Genomic DNA, 13,090 nt, shown 5'->3' with positions numbered 1-13,090 from the left:
TCCGTCGTAGCTGCAATTTATTCTACTCCGCCGCTTTTGTCAGCACAAGGACTCACTGTGAGATCGAGCACCTTTTTAATTTTGCACTTTCGTTAAGGTGACTCTGGTCTCAGGGTGAATGTGGTTGCACACAATGGCTTTGGTTAGAATGGAAGCCCTACTGAGTGAGCTAATCTGCTGTCATGTGGGGCCAGGGGACAAATAAACTGAGGAAGATGACTTTTGTGAGGCCTGGGGGATAACGGAGAAACGGATGCTAATGGACTATTGATCGATGGCCTAGCGTCTGTTCACACTGGGATATTTTACATCAAGATTGCCATTGCATTATCATTTTCTTGTTATTTGATGATGGTGAATAGGGTAAACTGGAGTAGGGTAAATAATTTTTTCAGTTAGTTGGGAATAGTTAAAAAAAAATTATAAATGGATAAAAAAAGATAGATTAGTGAACTTCACTCCTCCTAACATGCAAATCACACATTTTGCTATGCTCTCATCATTGCAATGCTCACAGATGGGGGTTATGACCAAAATCTTATATAACATTTTATATATAAGCAAAAATTTTATGTCGCAGTATTTTGTACAGTTTACAAATTTGAAATAACGTGTAGTAATGGCTGTTTTTGGATGATATGGAGCATATTAAATATATTTAATCCATTGTTTCATTTTATTAGGTCCAAAAATAGTCTTAAATGGGTTGCACAGGTCTTTGTTGACATTTGTTGATGGAAACACCTCGAGATTTTTAAATTTAGGTGTTTTCAAAGTTAAAAAGTCTGTTCAAATTCTATTTAAACTTTGTAATAAAATGTCCTAAGTTTATTTCCATGAAATATGACAATGCCTATATACTTGTATATTCCAATAAACTTATATATAATTTTTTTTCATTAAAAAAATAAAAATAAAATCTATTTTTGTCCATATAATGAAAGTCAGTGGGGTCCAGTGTTGTTTGAATCTCAACATTCTTCAAAATGTACACACAATATATATACCATCTTGCCGCCCAGCTCTAGTCTCCTCAACACTTCCTATAAACATGGATACTGTTCATGGATGCCATCCTGTTCACCCAAATATAATATTTTAGTTATTTTACAAGCAGCTTCCTTCATCATATTCCCAGATTTCATGGATGTCTCACCCATGGAAGAGAGGGAAATATGGAAAGCAGACAGCGAGATGGTTAGAAACTCAGAGCAAGGAAAAGACTGCGGCCTCTGAAAGCCGTGCAAATGTGCTGGCTTTTGTTAAATGACTAAATGGGATCATTTTAGCACCTGCTTTGTTTGTGTCACTCTGTCATTATATTTCCTCCAACCGGTTTTGTCTGTCTGATTTAATATGCACATTTGCCGCCAGTTTGTTTAGCAAAGCTCGCTGAGGCTTTAAACGGCAACCTTTCCTTATCGTTGTACACCCAGGCATCAGTGAGCCTGACAGACGGGTAAACACGGTCTGAAACCGGTCTTGTAAGCCACTGAGCTGTGCTTAAAGGGCACTGCACACCTTTGAAAGATGGAGGAGGGAACGGTTGGTGGGTGGATGGCACATCAAGCGTTTACCACACCCCCCTCTCACTCACACTCGCACGTACACACAAGTGCACATAACATTTATTTTCCTTTACACAGTGTCACGCATAACCACTGCTTGTTTTGTTTTTTCTGCCTAGCCCTTTTCTTTTTCTTTGGAGATAGCGGACTGGGTAATGGGCGGGACTGATTAACTGATGTTCCCGGTACAGTGTGGCAAATGAGGATGCATATTAAAAGAAAATGGCGTACAAATTTTATGCAGAGCTTGAAAATGCAATCAAAGGGCTCAGTTCATCAGACTCATTTGGAGTGCAGCAATTTAGCGAATGCTTCCGCTTATATTTTCCCTGTCTTGTTTTAGTGTGGTGCCGTGGGTGTGTGTGCGCGACTACGTCTGAGCGCTTTTAAGAGGATTTTAGAGGCTCGAGGGAATAAAAGTGATCATGGTATTAGCAAGCGTGCCACGTGGCCGCTCAATGGGGCTTTGCTTAAGAGACGCTCTCCATTGGAACAAGTTGAAAAGGCAGTACAGCCCGCTTGCTTAAAAAGACACTTAAAAAAAGAAAACATTTTGAAATTGCAGAGCTACGGGGGGTTAGCAGAGCTGGTGGGAAACAGAGCTGGAGGCTGCAAGAGGAAATGAGTCTGCTCTCTGGAAGGGCATCCGAGCAGCGGGACCTGAAGACTGTGAAGAGCATATTTTTGGTGGCTTAAACCGCACCCACAGTCAAGGTTTTGCGTGAAAAGCTTTACTTTATATTCAGAAACGAAGCAGAAATGCTTTTGAAATGTATTCGAAAATATCTATGTAAATACAGTAGCCCCCAAAAAACACACGTAAGCCATTGTTGTATGAATATCTTTTTTTATATATATGCCAAAATATCTATGAATTGGCATTTATTTGAAAGAAATATTATATGAGTAAATTTGTTTAATATAAATTATTATATTTTAGTGAAATGTTAGTGGAGCCATTTTATAGAATACTGTAGTTCGGTCTAATATTACAGTTATAATATTATGACATTTTTGTACCTTCTAATTTACATGTTTCTATAATTGTATTTATTAGTTATTAAAATGAATATTATAACATAAATTATATCATAAATATTAGCAGTTTATGATTAAAATGTCTGTCATTGCATTATAATAGACAATTTTATATCTAATGTGATTTTTATTTGACAATTATTATATATGTGTGTTTGCATATATATATATATATATATATATATATATATATATATATATATATATATATATATGCACACATAAATCTTGTTATTCAGTGTCAGCAATAAATGGCAGCTATATTTCCATTATCTTATGTCAGGTTGCATTGAGTCCATTCAAATAATAAACTGGACACATGCTAATTGTATAAGCAGTATTAAATTTCATTTTGTTGGTTGGAAATCCTGGCAAATAGGGAAAAACCCTTTGGGAAATTAGCTGTGTGAAATTCCAATCATTGTTAGATTTCATACTGTCATTGGATTTTGTGGCTCCCAAAGCATATGTTGTCAAATGTTAGAATGAGAAATTGTGCTACTGAGCAGCAGGGTTGTGTGTGCATATAAAGGACATCAGATGTACATTTGTGTGCTGGTAAACAATGTAGAAGGCTGGTTAGATGGGATGGAAAGAGGATAAAGTCATAATATTAGTATGTGTTGACTACTAAAGGTTTAGTTTGACTCCGGATTTAATGTATTGTCATCAGAACAGATTTGGAGGGAAACCCATTTAAAATTGGATGAAAATTCTAGAAAAAAAAATGTATGGCTTTTAATTTATTGCATCCATGAAGATAAATTAGTGCTTAAGGTTCTTTAACTTACCATAAAGAGCTCCAGATCAGTCAGCTCTCCTCCCTAGAAACCCTCAGTCTGTCAATCATGGTGTAAATGCCCCATCACCCTGTTCCTTCCTCCTGTGCTCTGTTTCTCTCTTGCATAGAGGTCACAGGTTCATAATATCCAACAGAAGCTTCCAAAATGTTTACACTCTTTTCATGTGACAGCATCAGACCTTGACTACCTGACACTCTAAGTCTTTTTTTTCTCTCAGAGGTTGAGAGAACATTATAGAATCATTGCATGCAAAATATTCCTCCCAGATGCGACCAGAATAAGTGGTAATGATTAAAGTCAACGCTATATTAGCCAGCGTCACGGACATTCCTGCTCTCCGTAACCTCGACCGTTCCCTCTGCAGTATTCATTAGCCGCTGGTCAGCCTTTACAATGCTCACAAAAGTAAATAAAGCAAACAGTGTAGCCAAGCGCTTTATCTGGGCCGAATACTGGCTCCGGCATTAGCCAATGATGATGAGAGTTATTAGACAGCTGATGAGATAGATATAGAACATAATAAATGATGGAGTCTACCTCTGAAAATGGATAGAATTATTAACTGGCTCTGGCATCTGCGAGCTTCTGTGTGGGAGCTGGCGTGTAAGTAATCAAAAGATTGATGATGGCTGGAATGGACTTTTCTCTCTGTGTTCCGCCAACGTGCACGGAATCTCGGATTGTTTTATTATTTTCTTTACTATCCAGATGCACCAAAGTGTAAAGACTCCGTACATTAGCTTGAGCTAAGGTCCTTATTGAATGTATTTGAATTGTATCAGTAATGACTGCTTTATTTGTGATGAGATTAGTAATGGTGAATTATCCCTGTGCTTAAACCTACTGCACTAGAAAGCAGAAGCATGTTGGTGCAATAGCTGTTTTATATGATGGACAGAGACATTATGCTTGTTTTAACCAATTTGTAAAGCAGCATCGTGGTTGATGCAATCCCAGAATGCATTGCAACATACTCAGTAATTTCCATTCAACAGTGGAAAGTACTAATAATAAAAAGCTTGAAATATTTTACTTAATATTTGTATGTTGCTATAGTTCCCTGCTGCTGTCGGCTTCTATAGGATTTCGAACAAGACTATTATCATATTATGCTTGATAATATAATATAATATATAATGTGAATGAATGTAAGGAAGAAAACATATGATCAGGCTAATCGTAAGGAATTATTATCATTTTTTTTATTTATAATGTGCATTAAACATGGTTTTGGCTGTGTTTGTAAAATAAACCCCCAATAGCATGTAGCTAAGAGGATGTAAACTAGTAACCAGTGTGTTTGTAGTGTGTCTGTGTGTGGTAAGTCAAATCCCATCTGGCCGATCCTTCTGGGTCAGACAGTGCGAGGAATTATCTCTATTAGCAGTGATTCCTACATCACAGAGAATTGAGCGCTCTTTAAATAGCCACATGAGCCTTTGGGCTGCTGTGAGAGTCCTCCTCTACTCCTCTACGAGGTCTCTGGAGGGCCCTGGATCTGTTACAGCATCCATGCTGATCTGAGAGAGACTGAGTGTGGAGGGTGAATCAACCCTGATGCTATTTTTGCCTTAAGATTTTAGTAGTGTTTTATCCTTTTATTTTTTATTACCTAATTTCTCTCTGGCTCTTTTCCTTCTCTCAGAATGTCAGAATTGGATAATAATTATATATAATATTTTTTTTTTCTTTTTTTTTTTTTGCATTAGATTTTTTAAAAAATTGATTAATTATCACAGGAAACGATGAGAAGATGGATAAATGAATCTTGTATTACCTTCATGTTTTGGCTCCGAGCTATTTTCTGTAAATATAAGTGAATTATAAACAAACATTATGTACAACAAATGTATGTACACTCGCATTCAAAAGAATCGGTCAGCCATATTTTGCTTTTAAATGTCTCTTATGCTCATCAAGACTGCCTTTATTTGATTAAAAACACGGTAAAATCAGTAAAATGTTATTACAATTTAAAATAAATATTTTAATAATTTATTCCTGTGAAGGTAAAGCTGAATTTCCAGCAGCCATTATTGCAGTCTTCAGTGTCACATGATCTTTTAGAATATGCTGCTCAAGAAAGATTTCTGTCGAAAACAGTTGTGCTGCTTAATAATTTTGTGGAAACTATGATACTTATTTTACTTATTTTTGCTGATTAAAAAGTTGGTTTTTACTTGTATTAAAAAATGGTTGTGATAATGTAACAGTAAAAAGTTGGCAAAAACAAACTTGACTCAGAGGTGTGTTTCATATAAACTACACACAAGTGCGCTTTTCTCCATGATCTGACTGAGCTTGGCAGAGGATTTGTTGATATTATTTATGTGATTATTATGAAGTATGTAATGAGGAGGTGAAGACACGCAGCTGTCACACAGAGCAGAGCCAGCGCTGGAGTAAAGCCACCTGTCAAGTGTTGATCCTTCCTTGCCAGCGCCTATTAAAAGCCTCAAACTCAATTATATTCCTCAGGAAGTTGAGTCCCCTTTGAGAGATGCTGTTGTAAGACTTGCTAAAATGATTTGGTTTGTCTCAAAGAGTCATTAGCGCAGTAATAAGGTGTGAAAGTCTGTAATCCACATCTTCAGAATCAAACCAAATCTTTGACTGTTTGGAACCACTTGATGTTGGTTTTTGTCTCCTCAGAAGTGTTTTAGGTGTTTAACTGTTGGATCAGTTCGTACCGAATTCTTCAAAATCTCTTTTGTGTTCAGTGGAATAAAGTAATTTGTAAAGACTCATAAATCTGAGTAAATAATGACAGGATTAGATAACAATAAACAACAATGATCATAATGATGACAATGTTCTTTTTTTTGGTGAATGATCCTATTGAATGGGATCACTTTTAAAGGGGTAGTTTAAAAAAAAAGAAACATGAAAAAAAAAAAAAAAAACATTTTACTTGCCTTTAAGCTGTCCCAGACCTGTACGAGTTTCTTCTGTTGGACACAAAATATGATATTTTGAAGAATGTTGGTAACCAAATGGTTATTGGTAGCCATTGACATCATCTATCTATCTATTTATCTATCTATCTATCTATCTATCTATCTATCTATCTATCTATCTATCTATCTATCTATCTATCTATCTATATATATATATATATTAGGGGTGTAACGATACACTCAAAAAAATGGTTTTCCGGCACTGTTCGTTTTACACATATATGTTTTGTTAAAACAACACAAATATATTTAGTTTTCCGACAAAACACAATTGTATTGTGTTTAATCAACTTAAAATATTTAATTTTAAATTTTACTTAATTATCAATCGTTAAAGTAACGTAAAGGGTTTAATTTCGTGATTCAAAAAAAACCGGAAGTGACGATTTCCAACGCATTTGATGACGGTGTGGAGGGGAGCAAGAGGTATCAGTCAGGTAAGAAAATCTAAAGTTTTTATTGTGTTAAGTCAAAGTCTTTAATTTCTCTTAGAGTTTCTGTTTTGAGGTGCTTTTGTTTTGCAGTCTAGTATTGTGTAATCGGTTTATTGCACCGTTAATAGATGATTTTGAAGCGTTGGGAGATGTGAAAGCGCACGACTCTCTGTAATGTATTTACTTTAGTATATATATATATACACTAGGGCTGAAACAATTACTCGACATTATCGACAACGTCGACGATAAAAATAAAATTTTCAGCAAATGTTTTTGAGTAACGTTAGTGGTTTGATCTCGTATCTGCCTGATTTGAAAGCCTGCATTAATGCAGTTTGACCAGTGTGGCGCTGTAGCGCAAGATTGTAATACACTCTCCTGATTCAATTAAAAAGAAGAAGATAGCACTTCAGTTTGAGGCAAACCGACCCGATCCGAACCTTGGATGAATATGTAAATATATACTGCACGCCTTCCTCTCAATAACTGCATAAACACAACAAAAAACTGACCGCGATGTAAAAGCAGCTCTTAAGAACACAGAGATATGGATGTTTGCACGAACTCTGAGGTTCTCCAGGCACTCCAGTAAAGAAAAGTCCAGTCACGTTTATTTATATAACAGTCCTTTATGCAATCGATAGCTTTTCAATATTAAACATGAAAATACAGAGTAAGTGTCGCTAGAATTATAACTTGATTTCCTTTTATAAAGCAGCTCTCCGGTATGGAGCTAGCTAATAATAAAATCATTTTATAAGTGGGGGAAATATTTCATTAAAGTCTTAGTTCTGCGCTAGATCAAACCAAACTGTTTTGATTATCATAACCCAATAAGGTATTTTAAGAGAGATTGTATTTATTAATAAAATGTTTATCCAAAAATAAAACGTCCTATCACTTACCTTTACTTTATATTATACATATGGCTTACAATAAGAGATGTTAAGAGACAGAATGATTTGTCATTCAGCTACTTCCTCATATAACTAATCAAATGGCGAATAGGAGTTTCTCTCTTATCTCATTTTGTGTGCCAAATATATTTGTATAAATTAATTGTATTAGTAATACATAATGACTTTAAAAAGTGGAAGTAATTACCTTTATTTGTTATAATATGTATATTTTAACTAATTTAAAAAGATAAATAATCAATAAATGTCCAACCATGAGATGTTGACCGAGTTTTGAGAGCCCTGGCTCAGCACAGTGGGAGTATTTGAAGCTTTGTTTATGAACATGGCGGTGTGGTCATACAATGACTTTAAACCGGACACTACTCTGAGCTGTTCACATTATACATATGCTCCAGATATGTAATCAGGTCCTCCTTAAGAAATGGTAAACATGACACTATTCATCACTCACACAAATAAATCACTTAATATTTTGATCATTGAATTGGTTTTTGCTGTTCAATTTTTTTATTTATTTTTTTGTAACACATTGCACTTCATGTGTACAGGTTTGTGCAGAATTTGAGACATCCAGAATTACCATAGGCCCATTAGAATCAACAATCTTTGCCAAACTTGATTCGGACTGCAAAATTTACGAAGATGTTTTCATACTGAAGAAGAGACCTTGGACAAATACTGAAACCCTCTTGGTGCCCACTACACAGGTAAGAACAACTGCACTCAACACAACCTTGTATTAAAACATTATTCTCTCACTGGTTACTGGAAATTGACAAAAAAAGACAGATAAGATAAGGTTTATTAATACAATAAATACAAAATATGTGGTATATCTATAAACTGATAGATTTATTTTGATGCAAGGCAGGGGTGTCCAGACCTGCTCTAGGAAAGCCAGTGTTCTGTGGGGTTCAGCTCTAACACACCTGCCTGGAACTTCAGGTAAGACTTTTTTGTTTTAAAATTCCCAAGAACCTTGATTAGCTGGTTCAGGTGTGTTTAAATGGCTAGATCACCCAAAAATAAACATGTCATTATTCACCCTCATGTCGTTTCAAACCCGTAAGACCATCATTCATCTTCAGAGCACAAATTATGATATTTTTTAAGGATGCCCCGATCATGATTTTTCATGGCCGATACCGATTTCTTTTACAAGCAAACTGGACGATTTTTTTTTTTTATCTTTAAGCAACAAACAAGAAGGAAGGACAGTCCACAGTCTACAGTCCAAAATTGAGGGAAAGCTCAATAAAGCCCCTTTCACACTGCGATTCCGGCAAATACAGATCCCGTAACGACACGTGACATCAGGGCGTGACGTGTAATGTACGAGTCGAAAACATTAGGCATGTAATACTTTCACTGAATCTGGCGAACGATCTCGGTGTCACCGTGGAAAGTGAGGAACTAATGTCGTGTCTTAGGGCTGATGATGAATTTCTTCAGTCAAATAAATAAGGCTAAGGAGACGGGGTTCCAGGTGTCAGAATATAGACTTTATTGCTCAAAACAACAAAGCCGAGATGACGGCCGCCGCATCTGAATCTTCTGTCTGTCCATGCACTCATTTTATGCCTCTATCTCTATACCTTATTTGGTAGTTCCGGTTTTTAATTGGCATTGCCCGCCAAGTTTGCCACCCCTTATCGCTTAATGATGGAATTCGGCCAAATCAACAATTAAACAATCTCTCCCTATTGGTTGGCTATGGTCACGTGAGACATCCCTCCAAGTCTGTTTACCACTGATGTCAACACTTGGAAATCACCCAAAGTTCTCAGGGTTATTTTAGTTCACAGGTGCATTACAGAGGTCAGTTTAGTTCACAGATACAACTTAGTGGAATATTACCAGGATCTGCCAGTGGGAGGTCTTTTATGTCCAATCCTGTTCAACACTACTAGTACTGCCCTATGGGAGGGCTTTTATACACCTGACCCTTTTCCTGACAACCAGTATTTGGGAATAACTCAGCATATTGATCAGTATATTGCTTTCTGTCAGAGTTATCCATAATATTATAAGTAAGATAATACCATATTAAGTAAATAACATAGAATAACACATTTGTATTGAGTAATACCAAAGAATAACACAATACTAACTGATCTCTGCTTCATACAGTTTGCACTTTTTTTTTTTTCAGTGAACGTTGATCTTCCTTCAAAACAGCCAGTAAAAGAGTCACACGATAATGTCATCACTACGACACGGCATTAGATCTGGCTTTTGTTCACACAGCGCTTGTCCCGGGATTGAACCCAGCAATGTTACTACGTCCCCGACCCGAGTTCAATGCTGGAATCAATCCCGGGATGTGCTTGCTTTCACACAGAAGTAATGTAGTCGGAGCACGCGGGCGCACTTCCGGAAAAATCGGCTGAAAAAAATTCCAAAGACCGGCCGATTACCAATTGCGTATTTAAAGCAAAAACCGTCTGGTTTCCAATTTATGGCCGGTCAATTGGTGCATCCCTAATATTTTTATGAAAATGCGAGAGATTTCTGAACCTCCATAAAGGCTGCAATGCAACTGAAATGTTCCCAGAGTCATAGTAAGGACATCAGTAAAACAGTCCATGTGGCATCAATGTTTCAACCACACTTTTACAAAGGTACAAGAATACATTTTGTGCAAAGAAAACAAAAATAGCGACTTTAATCAACAATTCTTCTCCAAATCACATATTCTGCCATTATGGACAGTAACAAGAGGCATGAACATTGCTTTCCTCTGCGTGTAATCAAGGCTCAGTGCAGGCGTGTTGTAGGTCAGCAGCACCATGTGCATGAATTATTTACGTGCTGTTGATAATGGTGGAAGATGCGATTTGGAGAAGAATTGTTGAATAAAGTCGCTGTTTTAATTTTGTTTGCACAAAAAAGTATTTTTGTTTACTTTGTAAAATTATGGTTGAACCACTGGTGTCACATGGACTGTTTTACTGATGTCCTTACTATGTTTCTGGGTCTGGGAACATTCCAGTTCTGTTGTTAACCATACAGGGTCCAGATGTGTAACATTTTCCACTGTAATGTTTGTTAGAATCCCATCTTGACTGCTTGCCTGGATTTCCCATAAGAAGATGAATGACTGACTTTTTTTCATGTAATTTTAGAAAAAAAAAACAAAGGCTAAATTTTGTTGTTTTCATCTTCAGACTAATGAAATTGAAGTATCCAAATGAAGACCCTAGCAGTATGGAGTATATGGTGAGTTCAAGGTTAATAAATTATTTGTTAAAGTTAATACACAATAATTTGAGTTCTCCATGCTTTTAAATACTTCTAGGATACAGACGTTGCCAGCAGTCAGGAGGTGATCCAGAAGACTCATGGGAATCTATTTGAAGCTGCATCATTGAAGACAGTCCAGCAGAAGTTGGAGTTTTAAAGGATAAAGTTCTTCAGGACCTATAGCAGTTTACAGTCTGTAAAACCATGTTACTGGGACTGATTTATGGACTGAACTTGAGCAACCCTCCTGAACTCAGGTACACATTTGGAATACTGAAGAAGTTATTTCTGGAGCCACTTCCTGTTCCTGGAATAAGGTTTGATTGGTTGCCCATGAATGCCAATTAGAATTGTATTTGCTATTTTGTGTAATTTTGTAATGTGGTTTAAACTGTATTTTACTGTGTGTAATTATTTATTGCTTGTTTAACAAATACACTTTGATCATTTGTGACATCTTGTCTTTTGTCTCATTACAAGACAAAACATACAAAAAATGCTTTGTTGAAGGGAGTAACTTCAAAAAGAAAATATTGTGTTAAAGTAACTAGAACTAATTGTGTGGAACCACTGTCCATAATTGAAATGAGTAATTTGAAACAAACCTCCTTATGTTGATAGAGTGAAACAAATTTGGCTAGATTGTAATAAACCAAAACATGTTGAGTTAACTTAACCAGTTTAAGTTGAAGCAAAGTCAATAAATTGAGTTGGTTGAACATTACTATTTCACATAGATTCTACCTCATTCAGTTGTGTTGTCACAACACAAGGAGTTTGCATAGATTCAAAAAATTCCATTAATGTTATCAAAACACAATTTGGTTGTGTGGAACCACTGTCCATAATTGACTTAAGTAAGTTTAAAGAGTCATTTTTTTGAGTGTACGCGTATTCGTATTGAACCGTTCGGTACGACGCTTTCGGTTCGGTACGCGGTACGCATTATGTATACCGAACGGTTCGTTGGACTAATTCATTATAGCCTATTAAAAAAAACGTACCGAACCGAACCGTGACATCAGTGTATCGTATCGAACCGAACCGTGAATTTTATATATATATATATATATATATTAGGGGTGTAACGGTTCACAAAATTCACGGTTCGGTTCGATACGATACACTGATGTCACGGTTCGGTTCGGTTACACCCCTAATATATATATATATATATATATATATATATATATATATATATATATATATATATATATATATATATATATATATATTAGGGGTGTAACGGTTCACAAAATTCACGGTTCGGTTCGATACGATACACTGATGTCACGGTTCGGTTCGGTTCGGTACGTTTTAGATACAGCAAAATGTAAAAACATCTCAACTTTTCAGAATGCTGCAAGCGCATCGCGGGTCATGTGACAAGAACTAACCAATCAGCTTCATCCTTTCCCGTAACAACGTTGAAAACTCAGCCAAGATGAAGGAACAGCTGTTCACAGTTGTATATGGATTGCAATTTTGAAATAAATTTAGTAGCAGAGCTACTGCAAGCGATTTTTAGAGCTTGCAAATCCATTTATCATTCGCTGAAATTTCCGCGTCTCATGGAGAGAGCACGTCATTGTTGCTTAGCAAAGACAGACGCCTCATGAGCGCTTCTGCCCGAGCGCTTTGGAAAGGAGGAGAAAGACGCGCTTAGCGTTTTCCACGCGTTTTTAGGCGCGATATGTGAACGGCCCCTAAGGCGCTCGCTCACTCAGCACGCGCTGAAGGCTCGTTGCAAAATGTCTAATGCATTTAACAGACCAGAAATATAAGATCCTAAAATAACCAACAGGTCTGGTGTGGGTGCACTTTGGATTCCCTGTAAGCTATAATACCGGTGTCTAAATGCTGCAGGGATAGTTTGTTGCGTGCTTGTTTCTCATTTTTTTCGTCTTTTCCCAGATACTGACACAATAAGGTGATGTCAGCGTAAATGAGTTGACATGTTTCAAGTATTCCCGCTGGTGTTTTTTTTTTTTTTGTATTCCCGCTGGTGTACCCTGTCATGTTGCAGATGCGACATACCGTTGTTTTTTTATCCACCACTCTCTTGCCATCACCATTATAGCTTAAAGGGAATCCAAAGTGCACCCAAACACCAGACCTGTTGGT

The 13,090-nt window shown here is 36.6% G+C and overlaps 1 long non-coding RNA gene across 2 annotated transcripts; it reads left to right on the top strand.

The window, feature by feature from the left end:
• The first annotated feature begins 6,687 nt into the window (after nt 1-6,687).
• On the top strand, nt 6,688-11,420 carry LOC113094529 (uncharacterized). 2 transcript variants are annotated; one of them, XR_003288112.1, is made up of 5 exons: nt 6,688-6,803; nt 8,272-8,430; nt 8,591-8,668; nt 10,891-10,942; nt 11,022-11,420. It is a non-coding gene; the product is annotated as an uncharacterized LOC113094529 (long non-coding RNA). The 2 variants fall into 2 exon arrangements; XR_003288113.1 differs by lacking the exon at nt 6,688-6,803 and adding an exon at nt 6,960-7,256.
• Nucleotides 11,421-13,090: the final 1,670 nt, after the last annotated feature.

Source organism: Carassius auratus, unplaced genomic scaffold (genome assembly GCF_003368295.1).
Source record: "Carassius auratus strain Wakin unplaced genomic scaffold, ASM336829v1 scaf_tig00215406, whole genome shotgun sequence".
NCBI classification, from domain to species: Eukaryota; Metazoa; Chordata; class Actinopteri; order Cypriniformes; family Cyprinidae; genus Carassius; species Carassius auratus.
The sequence above is the reverse complement of the archived record's forward strand: the minus strand, read 5'-3'. Positions and strand labels throughout refer to the sequence as shown.